Source organism: Zea mays, chromosome 4, assembly GCF_902167145.1.
Source record: "Zea mays cultivar B73 chromosome 4, Zm-B73-REFERENCE-NAM-5.0, whole genome shotgun sequence".
NCBI lineage: Eukaryota > Viridiplantae > Streptophyta > Magnoliopsida > Poales > Poaceae > Zea > Zea mays.
Window position 1 is genome coordinate 97856941 of NC_050099.1, and position 17901 is coordinate 97874841.

Here is a 17901-nt window from a genome sequence, read left to right on the forward strand (position 1 = left end):
ACAAGGCCGGAACTATGGCTTGCGGACTACCGGCTGGCCTGCCAGCTGGGTGGAACGGACGATGACAACCTCATCATCCGCAACCTCCCCCTGTTCCTCTCCGACGCCGCCCGAGCCTGGCTGGAGCATCTGCCTCCTGCGCAGATCTTCAACTGGGACGATCTAGTCAAAGCCTTCGCTGGAAACTTCCAAGGCACATACGTGCGCCCTGGGAACTCCTGGGATCTCCGAAGCTGCCGCCAGCAGCCAGGGGAATCCCTGCCGGACTACATCCGGCGGTTTTCGAAGCAGCGCACCGAGCTGCCCAACATCACCGACTCAGATGTCATCGGCGCGTTCCTCGCCGGCACCACTTGCCGCGACCTGGTGAGCAAGCTGGGTCGCAAGACTCCCACCGGGGCGAGCGAGCTGATGGACATCGCCACCAAGTTCGCCTCTGGTCAGGAGGCGGTCGAGGCCATCTTCTGGAAGGACAAGCAGCCTCAGGGACGCTAGCAGGAAGACGTCCCCGAGGCGTCCGCTAAGCGCGGCACAAAGAAGAAGGGCAAGAAGTCGCAAGCGAAACGCGACGCCGCCGACGTAGATCTTGTCGCCGCCGCCGAGCAGAGGAACCCTCAAAAGCCTCCCGGAGGGGCCAACCTGTTCGACAAGATGCTCAAGGAGTCGTGCCCCTATCATCAGGGTCCCGTCAAGCACACCCTTGAGGAGTGCGTCATGCTTCGGCGCTACTTCCATAAGGCCGGGCCCCAGCGGAAGGTGGCAAAGGCCATGACAACGACAAGAAGGGGGGCAACAAGGCGGAGGAGTTCCTCGAGGTCCACGACTGCTTCATGATCTATGGTGGGTAGGTGGCGAACGCCTCGGCTCGGCACCGCAAGCAGGAGCGCCGGGAGGTCTGCTCGGTGAAGGTGGCGGCGCCAGTCTACCTAGACTGGTCCGACAAGCCCATCACCTTTGACCAAGACGACCACCCCAACCATGTGCCGAGCCCAGGAAAGTACCCGCTCGTTGTCGATCCCGTCATCAGCAACGTCAGGCTCACCAAGGTCCTCATGGACGGAGGCAACAACCTCAACATCATCTACGCCGAGACCCTCGGGCTCTTGCAGATCGATCTGTCCACGATCCAGGCCGGTGTGGCGCCCTTTCACGGGATCATCCCCGGGAAGCGCGTCCAGCCCCTTGGACAACTCGATCTGCCCGTCTGCTTCGGCACTCCCTCCAACTTTCGAAAGGAAACCCTCACGTTCGAGGTGGTCGGGTTCCGAGGAACCTACCATGCAGTACTGGGGAGACCATGCTACGCCATGTTCATTGCTGTCCCCAACTACACCTACCTCAAGCTCAAGATGCCGGGCCCCAACGGGGTCATCACCGTCGGATCCACGTACCGACACGCGTACAAATGCGACGTGGAGTACGTGGAGTACGCTGAGGCCCTCGCCGAGTCTGAGGCCCTCATCACCGACCTGGAGAGCCTCTCCAAGGAGGTGCTAGATGCGAAGCGCCACGCCGGCAACTTCGAGCCAGCAGAGGCGGTTAAGTCCGTCCCTCTCGACCCCAGCAACGACGCCTCCAAGCAAGTCCGGATCGGCTCCGAGCTCGACCCCAAATAGGAAGCAGTGCTCATCAACTTTCTCCGCGCGAACAACGAGGTTTTTGCGTGGAGTCCCTCGGACATGCCTGGCATACCGAGGGATGTCGCCGAGCACTCGCTGGATATCCGAGCTGGAGCCCGACCCGTGAAGCAGCCTCTGCGCCGATTCGACGAAGAAAAGAGTAGAGCCATAGGCGAGGAGATCCACAAGCTGATGGCTGTAGGGTTCATCAAAGAGGTATTCCATCTCGAATGGTTAGCCAACCCTGTGCTTGTAAAAAAGAAAGGTGGGAAATGGAGGATGTGTGTAGACTACACCGGTCTAAACAAAGCATGTCCGAAGGTTCCCTACCCTCTACCTCGCATTGATAAAATCGTGGATTCCACTGCTGGGTGCGAAACCCTGTCATTCCTCGATGCCTACTCAGGGTATCACCAAATCAGGATGAAAGAGTCCGACCAGCTCGCGACTTCTTTCATCACACCTTTTGGCATGTACTGCTATATTACTATGCCATTTGGTTTGAGGAATGCAGACGCGACATACCAAAGGTGCATGAACCATGTGTTCGGAGAGCACATTGGCCGAACGGTCGAGGCTTACGTCGATGACATCATAGTCAAGATGAGGAAAGCCTCCGGCCTCCTCTCTGACCTTGAAACGACATTCAAGTGTCTAAGAGCGAAGGGCGTAAAACTCAACCCCGAGAAGTGTGTCTTCAGAGTCCCCCGAGGCATGCTCCTGGGGTTCATCGTCTCCGAGCGGGGCATCGAGGCCAACCCAGAGAAAATCGTGGCCATCACCAACATGGGGCCTATCAAGGACTTGAAAGGAGTACAGAGGGTCATGGGATGCCTTGTGTCCCTAAGCCGCTTCATCTCGCGCCTCGGCGAAAGAGGCCTACCCTTGTACCGCCTCTTAAGGAAGACCGAGCGCTTCACTTGGACCCCCGAGGCCGAGGAAGCCCTCGGGAACTTAAAGGTGCTCCTTACAAGCGCGCCCATCCTGGTACCCCCCACTGCGGGAGAAGCCCTCTTGATCTACGTAGCCGCAACCACTCAGGTGGTTAGCGCCACGATCATGGTCGAGTGACGAGAAGAAGGGCATGCATTGCTCGTCCAGAGGCCGGTCTACTTCATCAGCGAAGTGCTATCCGAGACCAAGATCCGCTACCCGCAAATTCAGAAGCTACTGTACGCGGTAATTCTGACGCGGCGAAAGTTGCGACACTACTTCGAGACTCATCCAGTGACTGTGGTGTCATCCTTCCCCCTGGGGGAGATCATCCAGTGCCGAGAGGCCTCGGGTAGGATTGCAAAGTGGGCAGTGGAGATCATGGGCGAGACAATCTCGTTCGCTCCTCAGAAGGCCATCAAGTCCCAAGTCTTGGCGAACTTTGTGGCTGAATGGGTCGACACCCAGCTTCCAGCAGCTCCGATCCAACCGGAACTCTGGACCATGTATTTTGATGGGTCGCTGATGAAAACAGGAGCGGGTGCGGGCCTGCTCTTCATCTCACCCCTCGGGAAGCACCTCCGCTACGTGCTGCGCCTCCATTTCCCGGCGTCAAACAACGTGGCCGAGTACGAGGCTCTGGTTAACGGGTTGCGCATCACCATCGAGCTAGGGGTTCGGCGCCTCGACGCTCGTGGCGACTCGCAGCTTGTCATCGACCAAGTCATGAAGAACTCCCACTGCCGCGACCCGAAGATGGAGGCCTACTGCAACGAGGTTCGGCGCCTGGAAGACAAGTTCTACGGGATCGAGCTCAACCACGTCGCTCGACGGTACAACGAGACTGCGGACGAGCTGGCTAAGATAGCCTCGGGGTGGACGACGGTTCCCCCGGACGTCTTCTCCCGAGACCTACATCAACCCTCCGTCAAGACCGACGACACGCCCGAGCCCGGGGAGGCCTCGGCCCAGCCCGAGGCACCCTCGGCCGCCGAGGGTGAGGCACTACGCGTCGAGGAAGAGCGGAATGGGGTCACGCCTAATCGAAACTGGCAGACCCCGTACCTGCAATATCTCCACCGAGGAGAGCTACCCCTCGATAGAGCCGAAGCTCGGCGACTGGCGTGGCGCGCCAAGTCGTTTGTCTTGCTGGGTGATGAAAAGGAGCTCTACCACCGCAGCCCCTCAGGCATCCTCTAGCGATGCATATCCATCGCCGAAGGTCAGGAGCTATTGCAAGAAATACACTCGAGGGCTTGCGGTCATCACGCAGCGCCTCGAGCCCTCGTTGGAAACGCCTTCCGATAAGGTTTCTACTGGCCGACCATGGTGGTCGACGCCACTAGGATTGTACGCTCCTGCCAGGGGTGTCAATTCTACGCAAGACAGACACACATGTCCGCTCAGGCCCTGCATACGATACCCATCACTTGGCTGTTTGCTGTGTGGGGTCTGGACCTCGTTGGTCCCTTGCAAAAGGCACCCGGGGGCTTCACGCACCTGCTGGTCGCTATCGACAAATTCTCCAAGTGGATCGAGGTCCGACCCCTAAACAACATCAGGTCTGAGCAGGCGGTGGCGTTCTTCACCAACATCATCCATCGCTTTGGGGTCCCGAACTCCATCATCACCGACAACGGCACCCAGTTCACTGGTAGGAAGTTCCTGGACTTCTGCGAGGACCACCACATCCGTGTGGACAGGGCCGCCGTAGCTCACCCCATGACGAATGGGTAGGTGGAGCGTGCCAACGACATGATTCTGCAGGGACTTAAGCCGAGGATCTACAACGACCTCAACAAGTTCGGCAAGCGATGGATGAAGGAACTCCCCTCGGTGGTCTGGAGTCTGAGGACGACGCCAAGCCGAGCCACGGGCTTCACGCTGTTTTTTCTAGTCTATGGGGCCGAGGCTATCTTGCCCACAGACTTAGAATACGGTTCCCCGAGGATAAGGGCGTACGACGACCGAAGCAACCAGACCAGCCGAGAAGACTCACTGGACCAGCTGGAAGAGGCTCGAGACATGGCCTTACTACACTCGGAGCGATATCAACAGTCTCTACGACGCTACCACGCCCGAGGGGTTCGGTCCCGAGGCCTCCAGGTGGGGGACTTGGTACTTCGGCTGCGGCAAGAAGCCCGAGGGCGCCACAAGCTCACTCCTCCCTGGGAAGGGCCGTTCATCATCGCCAAGATTTTGAAGCCTGGAACATACAAGCTGGCAAACAGTCAAGGCGAGGTCTATAGCAATGCTTGGAACATCCGACATCTATGTCGCTTTTACCCTTAAGATGTTTTCAAGTCGTTCATATACCTCGTTCTCTTTACATACACAAATAGAGTCTAACCGTCAAGGAAGGGTCAGCCTTGCCTCGGCAAAGCCCGACCCTCCCTCGGGCGCTAGAAGGGGGAACCCCCTCTGCGTCAAAATTTCGCACCTTTTTTGACGCGGTCATCATGGCGGAGGTGAAACGTCGCCCGCTTCACCTGCCAAAGGTGTCGCCTGCCCTGCCGCGAAGTTAATGCGACGGGACGGGTGGTTCGCGGGGCAGCCGTTGCGCGAGCCGTTCGAGGGACGGATCACGGGCGCGTTGTCTTCACGCCGTGGGAGAGGGCTCCCGTGCTGCTCCAGGAGGGGACGTGAGCCTGCAGACAATTTGATTGCTGCCTCCGCCCGCCTGCTGCCGCCATTACTGCCAGCCCACTTTTGGCCATATCGACCGTCGCACCTTCTCCCGCGGCTGACTGACCTGTGACCGATGTGCTTGGTTGGCAATGTTGGGCCATGCGCAGGGTCGCCTCGAGTTGTGGCACCGGTTCCGCAGTCGAGAAAGCGCGGTATTGGCGCAAGTGGCGGTGCAGTTTTTCGCACGTAGCAACCGGCGTGCCGGTTACATGACGTGTGGGCCTAGGCCTCCATGCTGGACGCGTCGAAGTCGAAAGGGTGCATCCCGTGGTGCAGTTGCGCGCCGCCTGCATGGCGGTCCACCCTTCCACCCGCTGGTTTCGGCGAGGATGGAGGAGTGCTTGTAACCGCTGGGCGGTTACACGCTCCGCGCGCGGCGGTTTGGCTACTTCTGTCCTGAGCCAGCTTGCATGACGTGTGGGACCCAACCCCCATCTCGTAGGGGGAGGACCCTGGAGCGCGTTGGTGAAGACTTAGTCCGCGACGCCTGAGGACGCGAGCGAGGAGAGTCGCCTTTAAAAAGGGATCGACCCCCTGGGTGGTAGCCACGCCTTCGCATTCCCCTCATGCATTGCGCCCTTCCTCCTTCCGAGCCCCCGGATGGGGAGCACCCACGTTGCTTTCGTCTTGCTGCTGTTGGAGGAGCGCAACTTCGCGGAGGTTGGCACCTTTCAGCCATCGCTCGGCTTCAAGGATTTTCATCAGGCAGCCCGGCTGCATCCCCTCACCAATGGTCTCGTAGGAGGGTGACCATCGATTCGATGGTGGGGAGAAGCAAGCCGGGCTGCGGCCTCTGCCCCGCCCTCAGCTTCAAGGATCTTCATCATCCTTGCTGGGGCGGGGGGGCGAGCTGAGCCAGAGCTCCACCTCCAGTATGGGCCGGCGGGCCACCTCTTCCTTCAGCATTCAGGGGAGAGGGCGCTCACCAGCCCAGCGGAGGGGGCAGACTTCGACAACGCGGGGCCGATCGGCCGCAAGCGTCGTCAGCTCCAGCATGCCTGGCTCACTGGCTCAGCTGGCTCTGGCACAGCTTCCGGTGCCACCTCCCACCGCTGGGGCGGAGTGTGGCTGTCTACCCGCCGCACGGGCGGCTGTTGCGCCTTACGCACCGGGGGACCGCCCAAGATGTCGCACGCCTCTAGGGCGGCATTCGTGTTCTTGGGTTGTCCTGCCCTTGCTCCGGCATGACGCCTCCGCTCGGAGGTCGGTGCTCGCCCATCCGGGAGGACTTGAGTGGGGATCTGCCGGTGCAGGCTGGGGGCCACTCGCGGACAGACCTCCGTCTCTTTGGCTTTGACGGCTTGTCCTTGCCCCTTGTGTGGGGATGTGGGCGAGGGCCTTCCCACAACAGCATTTGCCCTGAGGTCATCGCTGCTGCTGTTTAGCCGCCCGAGACGGAAGTCGTTGTCGCTGCTGCTGCAGAGGTCGCCGGTGAGCCACCCGGAGTTTGTCATCCCGCAGGCCCTCCGATGTGGGGGTTGTTCGTACCCACGGGAGTGGAACCGGAGTTCCGTTTGTAGTGGCACCTTGAATGCCGGTGTATGTTCATTGTGGCTGTCGAGGCCTGAACATCTGTGTATTTGGGCATGAAGTCGTGTTTTTCCCCTTATTTCGAGCATTGGGACTCGCCTGTCGACTAGCTGAACCGCTTAACCGAGTGTGAGTTGCTTTCCATGGAAGGTGACGAGTAAGGTATCCGTATCCCGGAGGCATAGGAGTCCCTCGGCTCGGTCGGACTTGCCACTCAAGGCTTCTCTTGCTCAGTTAAGGAACCCTCAGCTGCTCTACGATGAGCCGGAGCCGGAGGCAGCGGTGTCAGCATGGATAGAGGCGGAGCCGACTCGAAAAGGGGCTTCGTCGGCCCAGGAGCAGGTGGCTTCCCAGGCTGAGGAGGTGCAGCAGCGGCGGCCGGAGCCTGGACGGGTCATCCGTGAGCGAGACCATCTTTGGAGTTATGCTGCCAAGGCCGTGAGCTGGGCTGATGTCCTCGGGGGACAGCTGGCTGAGGCTATGGAGCGGCCGGTCGAGGTGTTTGCCAGGGCCGGGACCCTGGAGGAGACCCTGGCGGCGATGGCCCAGGCGCGGTGCCGACATCTTCCTTCGAGGTGGGGATCCTTCCGCCCGTGTCGCTGTTCGAGGCCGGGCCAGATCCCGCCGAAGGTGGAAACAACACCGAGGGTGCTGCTGTTCCCCTGTTGATGTCTGAACCTGTAGGAACAGTTTGTCTGTAGCATGCGTATGTCTTTTGCGGCCGCTGAGGCCCAAACATATCATTGTCGTGTTATAAAGCTGTGTTTCTTTTCCTCTTGTTTCGAGTATCAGGACTTGTTTGTCGGTAGCAGAATCACTTATCCGAGCGAGAGTTACTTATCGCGGAAGGTGATGAGTGAGGTATCCGTATCCTGGAGGCGTAGGAGTCCCTCGGCTCGGTCGGCCTCGCCGCTTACGTGTACTCTTACTCGTCCGCAAGATTGTGTTATCGATATAGTCGAGAAGGCACGAAAGATCATTCTGGCAGAAAAGTTTTCGAGCGTTAAGACTTGTCCGGTCAGCAGAATCGCTTATCCAAGCGTGAGTTACTTATCGCAGAAGGTGATGAGTGAGGTATCCGTATCCCGGAGGCGTAGGAGTCCCTTGGCTCGGTCGACCTTGCCGCTTACGTGTACTCCGTCATTTTTAGGATCCCGCTATCGAAGTAGTCGAAAAGCGCGAAAGATGTTCTGGCAGAAAGACTTTTCCTAAGGAAAATTTTGACACAGAGGGGGTTCCCCCCTTCTAGCCCCCGAGGGAGGGTCGGGCTTTGCCGAGGCAAGGCTGACCCTTCCTTGACGGTTAGACTCTATTTGTGTATGTAAAGAGAACGAGGTATATGAAAGACTTGAAAACATCTTAAGGGTAAAAGCGACGTAGCTGTCGGATGTTCCAAGCGTTGCTGTAGACCTCGCCTTGACTGTTTGCCAGCTTGTATGTTCCGGGCTTCAAAATCTTGGCGATGATGAACGGCCCTTCCCAGGGAGGAGTGAGCTTGTGGCGCCCTCGGGCGTCTTGCCGCAGCCGAAGTACCAAGTCCCCCACCTGGAGGTCTTGGGACCGAACCCCTCGGGCATGGTAGCGTCACACAGACTGCTGATACCGCGCCGAGTGTAGTAAGGCCATGTCCCGAGCCTCTTCGAGCTGGTCCAGTGAGTCTTCTCGGCTGGTCTGGTTGCTTCGGTCGTCGTACGCCCTTGTCCTCGAGGAACCGTATTCTAAGTCTATGGGCAAGATAGCCTCGGCCCCATAGACTAGAAAAAACGGCGTGAAGCCCGTGGCTCAGCTTGGCGTCGTCCTCAGACTCCAGACCACCGAGGGGAGTTCCTTCATCCATCGCTTGCCGAACTTGTTGAGGTCGTTGTAGATCCTCGGCTTAAGTCCCTGCTGAATCATGCCGTTGGCACGCTCCACCTGCCCATTCGTCATGGGGTGAGCTACGGCGGCCCAGTCCACACGGATGTGGTGGTCCTTGCAGAAGTCCAGGAACTTCCTGCCAGTGAACTGTGTGCCATTGTCAGTGATGATGGAGTTCGGGACCCCAAAGCGATGGATGATGTTGGTGAAGAACGCCACCGCCTGCTCGAACCTGATGCTGTTTAGGGGTCGGACCTCGATCCACTTGGAGAATTTGTCGATAGCGACCAGCAGGTGCGTGAAGCCCCTGGGTGCCTTTTGCAAGGTACCGACGAGGTCCAGACCCCACACAGCAAATAGCCAGGTGATGGGTATCGTATGCAGGGCCTGAGCGGGCATGTGTGTCTGTCTTGCGTAGAATTGACACCCCTGGCAGGAGCGTACAATCCTAGTGGCGTCGACCACCGCAGTCGGCCAGTAGAAACCTTGTTGGAAGGCGTTTCCAACGAGGGCTCGAGGCGCTGTGTGATGACCGCAAGCCCCCGAGTGTATTTCTTGCAATAGCTCCTGACCTTCGGCGATGGATATGCATCGCTGGAGGATGCCAGAGGGGCTGCGGTGGTAGAGCTCCTTTTCGTCACCCAGCAAGACGAACGACTTGGCGCGCCGCACCAGTCGCCGAGCTTCGGCTCTATCGAGGGGTAGCTCTCCTCGGTGGAGATATTGCAGGTACGGGGTCTGCCAGTTTCGATTAGGCGTGACCCCATTCCGCTCTTCCTCGACGCGTAGTGCCTCACCCTCGGCGGCCGAGGGTGCCTCGGGCTGGGCCGAGGCCTCCCCGGGCTCGGGCGTGTCGTCGGTCTTGACGGAGGGTTGATGTAGGTCTCAGGAGAAGACGTCCGTGGGAACCGTCGTCCGCCCCGAGGCTATCTTAGCTAGCTCGTCCGCAGTCTCGTTGTACCGTCGAGCGACGTGGTTGAGCTCGAGCCCGTAGAACTTGTCTTCCAGGCGCCGAACCTCGTCGCAGTAGGCCTCCATCTTCGGGTCGTGGTAGTGGGAGTTCTTCATGACTTGGTCGATGACAAGCTGCGAGTCGCCACGAGCGTCGAGGCACCGAACCCCTAGCTCGATGGCGATGCGCAACCCGTTAACCAGAGCCTCGTACTCGGCCACATTGTTTGACACCGGGAAATGGAGGCGCAACACGTAGCGGAGGTGCTTCCCGAGGGGTGAGATGAAGAGCAGGCCCGCACCCGCTCCTGTTTTCATCAGCGACCCGTCAAAATACATGGTCCAGAGTTTCGGTTGGATCGGAGCTGCTGGAAGCTGGGTGTTGACCCATTCAGCCACAAAGTCCGCCAAGACTTGGGACTTGATGGCTCTCCGAGGAGCGAACGAGATTGTCTCGCCCATGCTCTCCACTGCCCACTTTGCAATCCTACCCGAGGCCTCTCGGCACTGGATGATCTCCCCCAGGGGGAAGGATGACACCACAGTCACTGGATGAGACTCGAAGTAGTGTCGCAACTTTCGCCGCGTCAGAATTACCGCGTACAGTAGCTTTTGAATTTGCAGGTAGCGGATCTTGGTCTCGGATAGCACTTCGCTGATGAAGTAGACCGGCCTCTGGACGAGCAATGTATGCCCTTCTTCTCGTCTCTCGACCATGGTCACGGCGCTGATCACCTGAGTGGTTGTGGCTACGTAGATCAAGAGGGCTTCTCCCGCAGCGGGGGGTACCAGGATGGGCGCGCTTGTAAGGAGCGCCTTTAAGTTCCCGAGGGCTTCCTCGGCCTCGGGGGTCCAAGTGAAGCACTCGGTCTTCCTTAAGAGGTGGTACAAGGGTAGGCCTCTTTCGCCGAGGCGCGAGATGAAGCGGCTCAGGACCGCAAGGCATCCCATGACCCTCTGTACTCCTTTCAAGTCCTTGATAGGCCCCATGTTGGTGATGGCCATGATTTTCTCCGGGTTGGCCTCGATGCCCCGCTCGGAGACGATGAACCCCAGGAGCATGCCTTGGGGGACTCCGAAGACACACTTCTCGGGATTGAGTTTTACGCCCTTCGCTCTCCGACACTTGAATATCGTTTCAAGGTCAGAGAGGAGGCCGGAGGCTTTCCTCGTGGACCTCGGGGAACTCCTCCGCCTTGTTGCCCCCCTGTTGTAATTGTCATGGCCTTTGCCACCTTCCGCCGGGGCCCGGCCTTATGGAAGTAGCGCCGAAGCATGACGCACTCCTCAAGGGTGTGCTTGACGGGACCCTAACGATAGGGGCACGACTCCTTGAGCATCTTCTCGAACAGGTTGGCCCCTCCGGGAGGCTTCAAAGGGTTCCTGTGCTCGGCGGCGGCGACAAGATCTGCGTCGGCGGCCTCGCGTTTCGCTTGCGACTTCTTCTTGCCCTTCTTCTTTGTGCCGCGCTGAGCGGATGCCTCGGGGACGTCTTCCTGCTGGCGTCCCTGAGGCTGCTTGTCCTTCCGGAAGATGGCCTCGACCGCCTCCTGACCAGAGGCAAACTTGGTGGCGATGTCCATCAGCTCGCTCGCCCTGGTGGGAGTCTTGCGACCCAGCTTGCTCACCAGGTCGCGGCAAGTGGTGCCGGTGAGGAACGCGCCGATGACATCTGAGTCGGTGATGTTGGGCAGCTCAGTGCACTGCTTCGAAAACCACTGGATGTAGTCCCGCAGGGATTCCCCTGGCTGCTGGCGGCAGCTTCGGAGATCCCAGGAGTTCCCAGGGCGCACGTATGTGCCCTAGAAGTTTCCAGCGAAGGCTTTGACCAGATCGTCCCAGTTGAAGATCTGCGCAGGAGGCAGATGCTCCAGCTAGGCTCGGGCGGCGTCAGAGAGGAACAGGGGGAGGTTGCGGATGATGAGGTTGTCATCGTTCGTTCCACCCAGCTGGCAGGCCAGCCGGTAGTCCGCAAGCCATAGTTCCGGCCTTGTTTCCCCCGAGTACTTGGTGATGGTAGTCGGAGCTCGAAACCGGGTCGAGAACGGCGCCTGTCGTATGGCTTGACTGAAAGCTGGCGGACCGAGTGGTTCGGGTGAGGGACTCTGATCCTCCCCGCTGTTGTAGCGTCCCCCACGCCTGGGGTGGTAGCCTCGGCGCACCTTCTCGTCGAGGTGGGCTCGACGGTCGTGGCGGTGGTGCTCGTTGCCGAGGTGACCCGGGGCTGCAGGCGTTGCGTCCCGCGCGCGCCCGGTGTGGACTGAGGCTTCCCGCATGAATCGGGAAGTCGCGGCACGATGCTCCGGGGGGTATCCTTGCCTTCGGGAGGCAGAGCTCTCGGCCCGTCGGACCGCGGCATCCTACAGGAGATTCTTGAGTTCTCCTTGGATATGCCGCCCCTCGGTGGTGGATGGCTCCTGCATCGCTCGGAGTAGTATTGCCGCTGCAGCCAGGTTCTGGCCGACCCCACTGGAAACCGGGGGCAGCCTTGCCCTGGCATCGTCAGTGATGCGGTGCTGGACGTCCTGGGCCTGATGACGTGCTTCTCCGGCTAGTGCTCGGCCTGCCCACTCCTACCCGATGTTTTGCCGGAGCTACGCAAGTTGTCCTGCCTCCTCGTCGAGCTTGGCCTGCATCTTGCGGATTTGCTCGAGCTGTGTGTCCTGACCCCCCGCAGGGACTGGGACCACAGCTAGCTCCCGAACGATGTCAACGCAAGGTGCAGGCCTAGGGGGATTGTCGTCCTCCAGCATACCAAGGTGGTTGCCTTCGTCGTGACCCCCTAGATCGACGTGGAAACATTTGCGACTTGGGCCACAACCCTCGTTGTCAAGGCTGTGGCCATCATCGGAGCAATCGGAGAGGCAGTAGTCACATGCGGTCATGAAGTCTCGCATGGCACTAGGGTTACCGAGCCCGGAGAAATCCCAACCAGAGTCGGGCTCGTCATCTTCCTCGGAACTCGGGGGCCCGTAGGTCGAGACGGCCGTCAGTCGGTCCCAGGTTGACCACATATGGTACCCCGGAAGGTTAGGATATGCCTTTATGAAAGCATCCACCGAAGCAGGGTCACTTGGTGGGTCAAAGCTGAATCTAAAAGGCACAGGGTGGAAAACGGACGGTACCTCTTGATCGACGGATGGTGACAAAGTCGCATCGGGGACGGATTGCACCGTTATCTCAGGTACGAGGCTAATGCCCAGCAAGTCCTTCGCGAGCGTGCTGGCGTCATCTGTCCGCTTGGAGTTGGCGTGTTGCGGGGAAACGACGCTCGTCTTCGTCTCAGGCACGAGGTCAACGCCCGATGTGTCCCCCGCTGGGGCGCCGGCGTCGTCGACTCGCTCGACAGCCAACGAGGTGCTGCCTCCTGCTTGGCCACGGTTGCCCCGCCTCCCCCTCTTGCGACGAGGAAGGTGGCGGGACAGACCCGGATGCTGCTCTTCTGCCACAGGGGGAAGACGTCGTCGATTCCGCCGCCGCCGGGCGGGCTGACGACCGCCATTGTCGCTGTCGCGCGGCGGAGGAAGGAGTACCATGTCGTAGCTGCCGTCGATGGACATGAACTCGAGACTCCCAAAACGGAGCAGTGTCCCGGGCTAAAGAGGTTGCTGGAGACTACCCATCTAGAGCTCAACGGGAAGCTGTTCGTCAACACGCAGCAGGTCCAGCCTCCCTACCGTATGCACCCATCGTAATGCCTTTCGCGATGACGACCGAGCCGAGGGACTCCTACGCCTCCGGGATACGGATACCTCACTCATCACCTTCCGCGATAAGTAACTCTCGCTCGGATAAGTGATTCTGCTACCGACAAACAAGTCTTGATACTCGAAACAAGAGGAAAAGAAACGCAGCTTTATAACACGACAATAATATGTTTGGGCCTCGGCGGCCGCAAAAGACATACGCATGCTACAAACAAACTGTTCCTGCAGGTTTAGACATCAACAGGGGGAACAACAGCACCCTCGGCGTTGTTTCCACCTTCGGCGGGATCTGGCCCGACCTCGGACGGCGACACGGGCGGAAGGATCCCCACCTCGAAGGAAGATGTCGGCACCGCGCTTGGGCCATCGCCGCCAGGGTCTCCTCTAGGGTCCCGACCCGAGCAAACACCTCGACCGGCCGCTCTGTAGCCTCAGCCAGCTGTCCCCCAAGATCATCAGCCCGGCTCACGGCCTCGGCAGCATAACTCCGAAGATGGTCTCGCTCATGGATGACCCAGCCAGGCTCCGGCCGCCGCTGCTGCACCTCCTCGGCCTGGGAAGCCACCTGCTCCTAGGCCGATGAAGCCCCTTTTCGAGCCGACTCCGCCTCTATCCATGCTGACACCGCTGCCTCCGGCTCCGGCTCATCGTAGAGCAGCTGAGGGTTCCTTAACTGAGCAAGAGAAGCCTTGAGTGGCAAGGCCGACCGAGCCGAGGGACTCCTACGCCTCCGGGATACGGATACCTTACTCGTCACCTTCCGTGCAAAGCAACTCACACTTGGTTAAGCGGTTCAGCTAGTCGACAGGCGAGTCCCAATGCTCGAAATAAGGGGAAAACACGGCTTCACGCCCAAATACACAGATGTTCAGACCTCGACAACCGCAATGAACATACACCGGCATTCAAGGTGCCATTACAAACGGAACTCCGGTTCCACTCCCGCGGGTATGAACAACCTCCACATCAGAGGGCCTGCGGGATAACAAACTCCGGGTGGCTCGCCGGCGACCTCTGCAGGAGCAGCAATGGCCCCAGGGCGAACGCTACCGCTGGAAGGCTCTCGTTCGTGTCCCCTCACGGGGGATGAGAACCAGCCATTAAAGCCAAAGAGCCGGAGGCCCGGAGCGCAGGTGACGCCAACGATCTCGTCGGAGGAGAAACCTTCTCCGGCTGCCACCACCTCAGCACCGACGGCGGCGTCCACCTGCCCACCAACACCGCACCTACGAGCGCCAGCCGCCCCAAAGCGCACCGGCAGGTCCTCACTCCCGTCCTCGCCATGAAAACGAGGACGGGACCGTCCCAGAACACGAGTACCGCCCTCACGGCGTACGACGTGTTGTGAGACCCCCCGGTGCGGCCGGCCACCGTCGCCCGGGCAGAGGACGGAATGCTGCACCCTGGCCAGGCAGCAGCAGTTCGCCTTCCCCCGCATGGCTGGAGGACGCCTCCTCCACAGAGCTGGAGGATGGTTTCCACCCCCAGATGCCGGAGGGGAAAGCGGGACGCCAGCCCACGCGAAGGCAGGCCCTGGCTCACCTCGCCCTCCTCCCCAGCAAGGATGATGAAGATCCTTGAAGCTGAGGGCGGGGCAGAGGCTGCAGCCCGACTTGCTTCTCCCCACCATCGAACCGATGGTCACCCTCCTGCGTGACCATTGGTGAGGGGATGAAGCCGGGCTGCCTGATGAAAATCCTTGAAGCCAAGCGATGGCTGAAAGGTGCCAACCTCCGCGAAGTTGCGCTCCTCCAACAGCAGCAAGACGAAAGCAACGCGGGTGCTCCCCATCCGGGGGCTCGGAAGGAGGAAGGGCGCAATGCATGAGGGGAATGCGAAGGCGTGGCTACCACCCAGGGGGTCGATCCCTTTTTAAAGGCGACTCTCACCGCTCGCGTCCTCAGGCGTCGCAGACTAAGTCTTCACCAACGCGCTCTAGGGTCCTCCCCCTATGACACGGGGTCTGGGTCCCACACGTCATGCAAGCTGGCCCGGGACAGAAGCAGCCAAACTGCCGCGCGTGGAGCGTGTAACCGCCCAGCGGTTACAAGCACCCCTCCATCCTCGCCGAAACCAGCGGGTGGAATTGCGGACCGCCATGCAGGCGGCGCGCAACTGCACCACAGGGATGCAACCTTTCGACTTCGACGCGTCCAGCATGAAGGCCCAGGCCCACATGTCATGTAACTGGCGCGCCGGTTGCTACGTGCGAAAAACTGCACCGCCACTTGCGCCAATAACGCGCTTTCTCGACTGCGGAACCGGTGCCGCGACTCGAGGCGACTCTGCGCATGGCCCAACAGTGCCAACCAAGCACATCGGTCACAGGTCAGTCAGCCGCGGGAGAAGGCGCGACGGTCGATATGGACAAAAGTGGGCCGGCAGTAATGGCGGCAGCAGGCGAGCGGAGGCAGCAGTCAAATCGTCTGCAGGCTCACGTCCCCTCCTGGAGCAGCAGGGGAGCCCTCTCCCACGGCGTGAAGACGATGCACCCGTGATCCGTCCCTCGAACGGCTCGCGCAACGGCTGCCCCGCGAACCACCCGTCCCGTCGCATTAACTTCGCGGCAGGGCAGGCGACACCTTTGGCAGGTGAAGCGGGCGACGTTTCACCTCCGCCATGATGACCGCGTCAAAAAAGGTGTGCCACATCATTTAAATTCGTATCCTTTTCTCCTTCCCCTCTCTCTCTCTTGCTATAGGGACCGGGAAAGGGGATACTCCGAAAGGGATCCTTCTCCGTGAAGGAAGCGGGCCCCGAGCACTCCTACTGATCAGGGGTTCGAAGGCTGGCCCCTTGGAAGGGTTTGATAGCCGCCTCAGACCACTCAGGCTCCGCGCCCACTACTGATCAGGGGTTCGAAGGCTGGCCCCCCGAAGGGTTCGACAGCCGCCCCAGAACGCGCAGAGCGAGGGATGACTCTGGGTACGTCCGATACATGGCCGAGGCTCGGGCTACGCTCCCGAGGTACCCTAGGACATTTCCGAGACCGGAAGGAACGATTCTATAACAGAATCCCATCAGAGGGAGGCATCGAGCCCTCGGACCCTATCAAACGGGACCGGGTCCAGCAAATCACCTACAGGTACTTTTGGAGCGCGCCTCTGGGCCACTAGCCGACCCTTATCGAACAGGACACGGGCGTCCACTCGGATCACCCGTTAGCAACTCACTGGAGACACCATGTTCGACACCCTCCGAGGGCAACATGGCGCTTTCCCCCCTCCTCCTTGCGGAAAGGCGATGAAGGGGCGTATGATAAAAGCCGAGTCAGTTCTTGATCGTCCTCTCACTCTGTGCAGAGGCTCGGGGGCTGCTCTCGCAAACCTGGCTGCGGCCAAACTATTGACAGTGTCAACAAACCAGCCCGAAAACTTGGAACCTGACCATGCACCCGAGCCATGATCAGATCACATGAGGGAACAACCAGACCGGCCAAGGCATCGCGAAAGGCATTAAGACCTCGGAGGAGTCAAACCACTCCTCCGAGGCCTCGGGGGCTACACCCGGCGGGTGCGCTCGCGCGCACCCACCGGAACAAAATGTAACCGAGAAAGGCCGGTTCCCTTGCAAAAAAGTGCGACAAAGCCTCCAAGCGAGTACCAACACTCCCTTTGAGGCTCGGGGGCTACTGTCGGGGACCATAATTAGGGGTACCCCCAAGACTCCTAAACTCGGCTGGTAATCACCATCAGCACGAGCTGCAGCGCCTGATGGGCGCGACTCAGGTCAAGGCTCCGTCCACTCAAGGGACGCGATCTAGCCTCGCCCGAGCCCAGCCTCGGGCAGGAACAGTAGACTAGGGCGGATTCACGCCTCGCCCGAGGGCCTCCTCAAGCAATGGGTGCACCCTCGACTCGCCCGAGTCCCAGCTCGGGCAGGCTTCGCAGTGAAGCAACCTTGGCCAGATCGCCTCGCCAACCGACCGTATTGCAGGAGCATTCAATGCAAGGATCGCCTGACACCTTATCCTGACGCGCATTCCTCAGTCGGCAGGGCCAAAGTGACCGCAGTCACTTCGCCCCTCCACTGACTGACCTGACAGGAAAACAGCGCTGCCTGCCCCGCTCCGACTACTGTGCCACCCGCCAGGGTGAGGCTGACAACAGCTAAGTCCTGCCTCAGGCGCCACAGGAAGATCCGCCTCGCCCGAACTTGGGCCTCAGCCTCGAGAGAAGTCTCCGCCTCGCCTGACCCCAGGGCTCGGCCCCTGCCTCGGCCTCGGAAGATGGACTCCGCCTCGCTCGACCCCAGGGCTCAGCCTCGGCCTCGACCTCGGAAGGTGGTCTCCGCATCGCCCGACCCCAGGGCCCAACCTCAACCTCGACCTCGGGCAGAATCGCGTCCTCGCCCGACCTTGGCCTCGACCTCAGGAGGAGTCTCCGCCTCGCCCGACCTTGGGCTCGGACCGACCACGCCACCGGGGGGATCATCATTACCCTACCCCTAGCTAGCTCAGGCTACGGGGAACAAGATCGGCATCCCATCTGGCTCGCCCCGGTAAACAAGTAATGATGGCACCCCACGTGCGCCCATGACGACGGTGGCTCTCAGCCCCCTACGGAAGCAAGGAGACGTCAGCAAGGTCCCGGCAGCCCCGACAGCTGTGCTTCTAC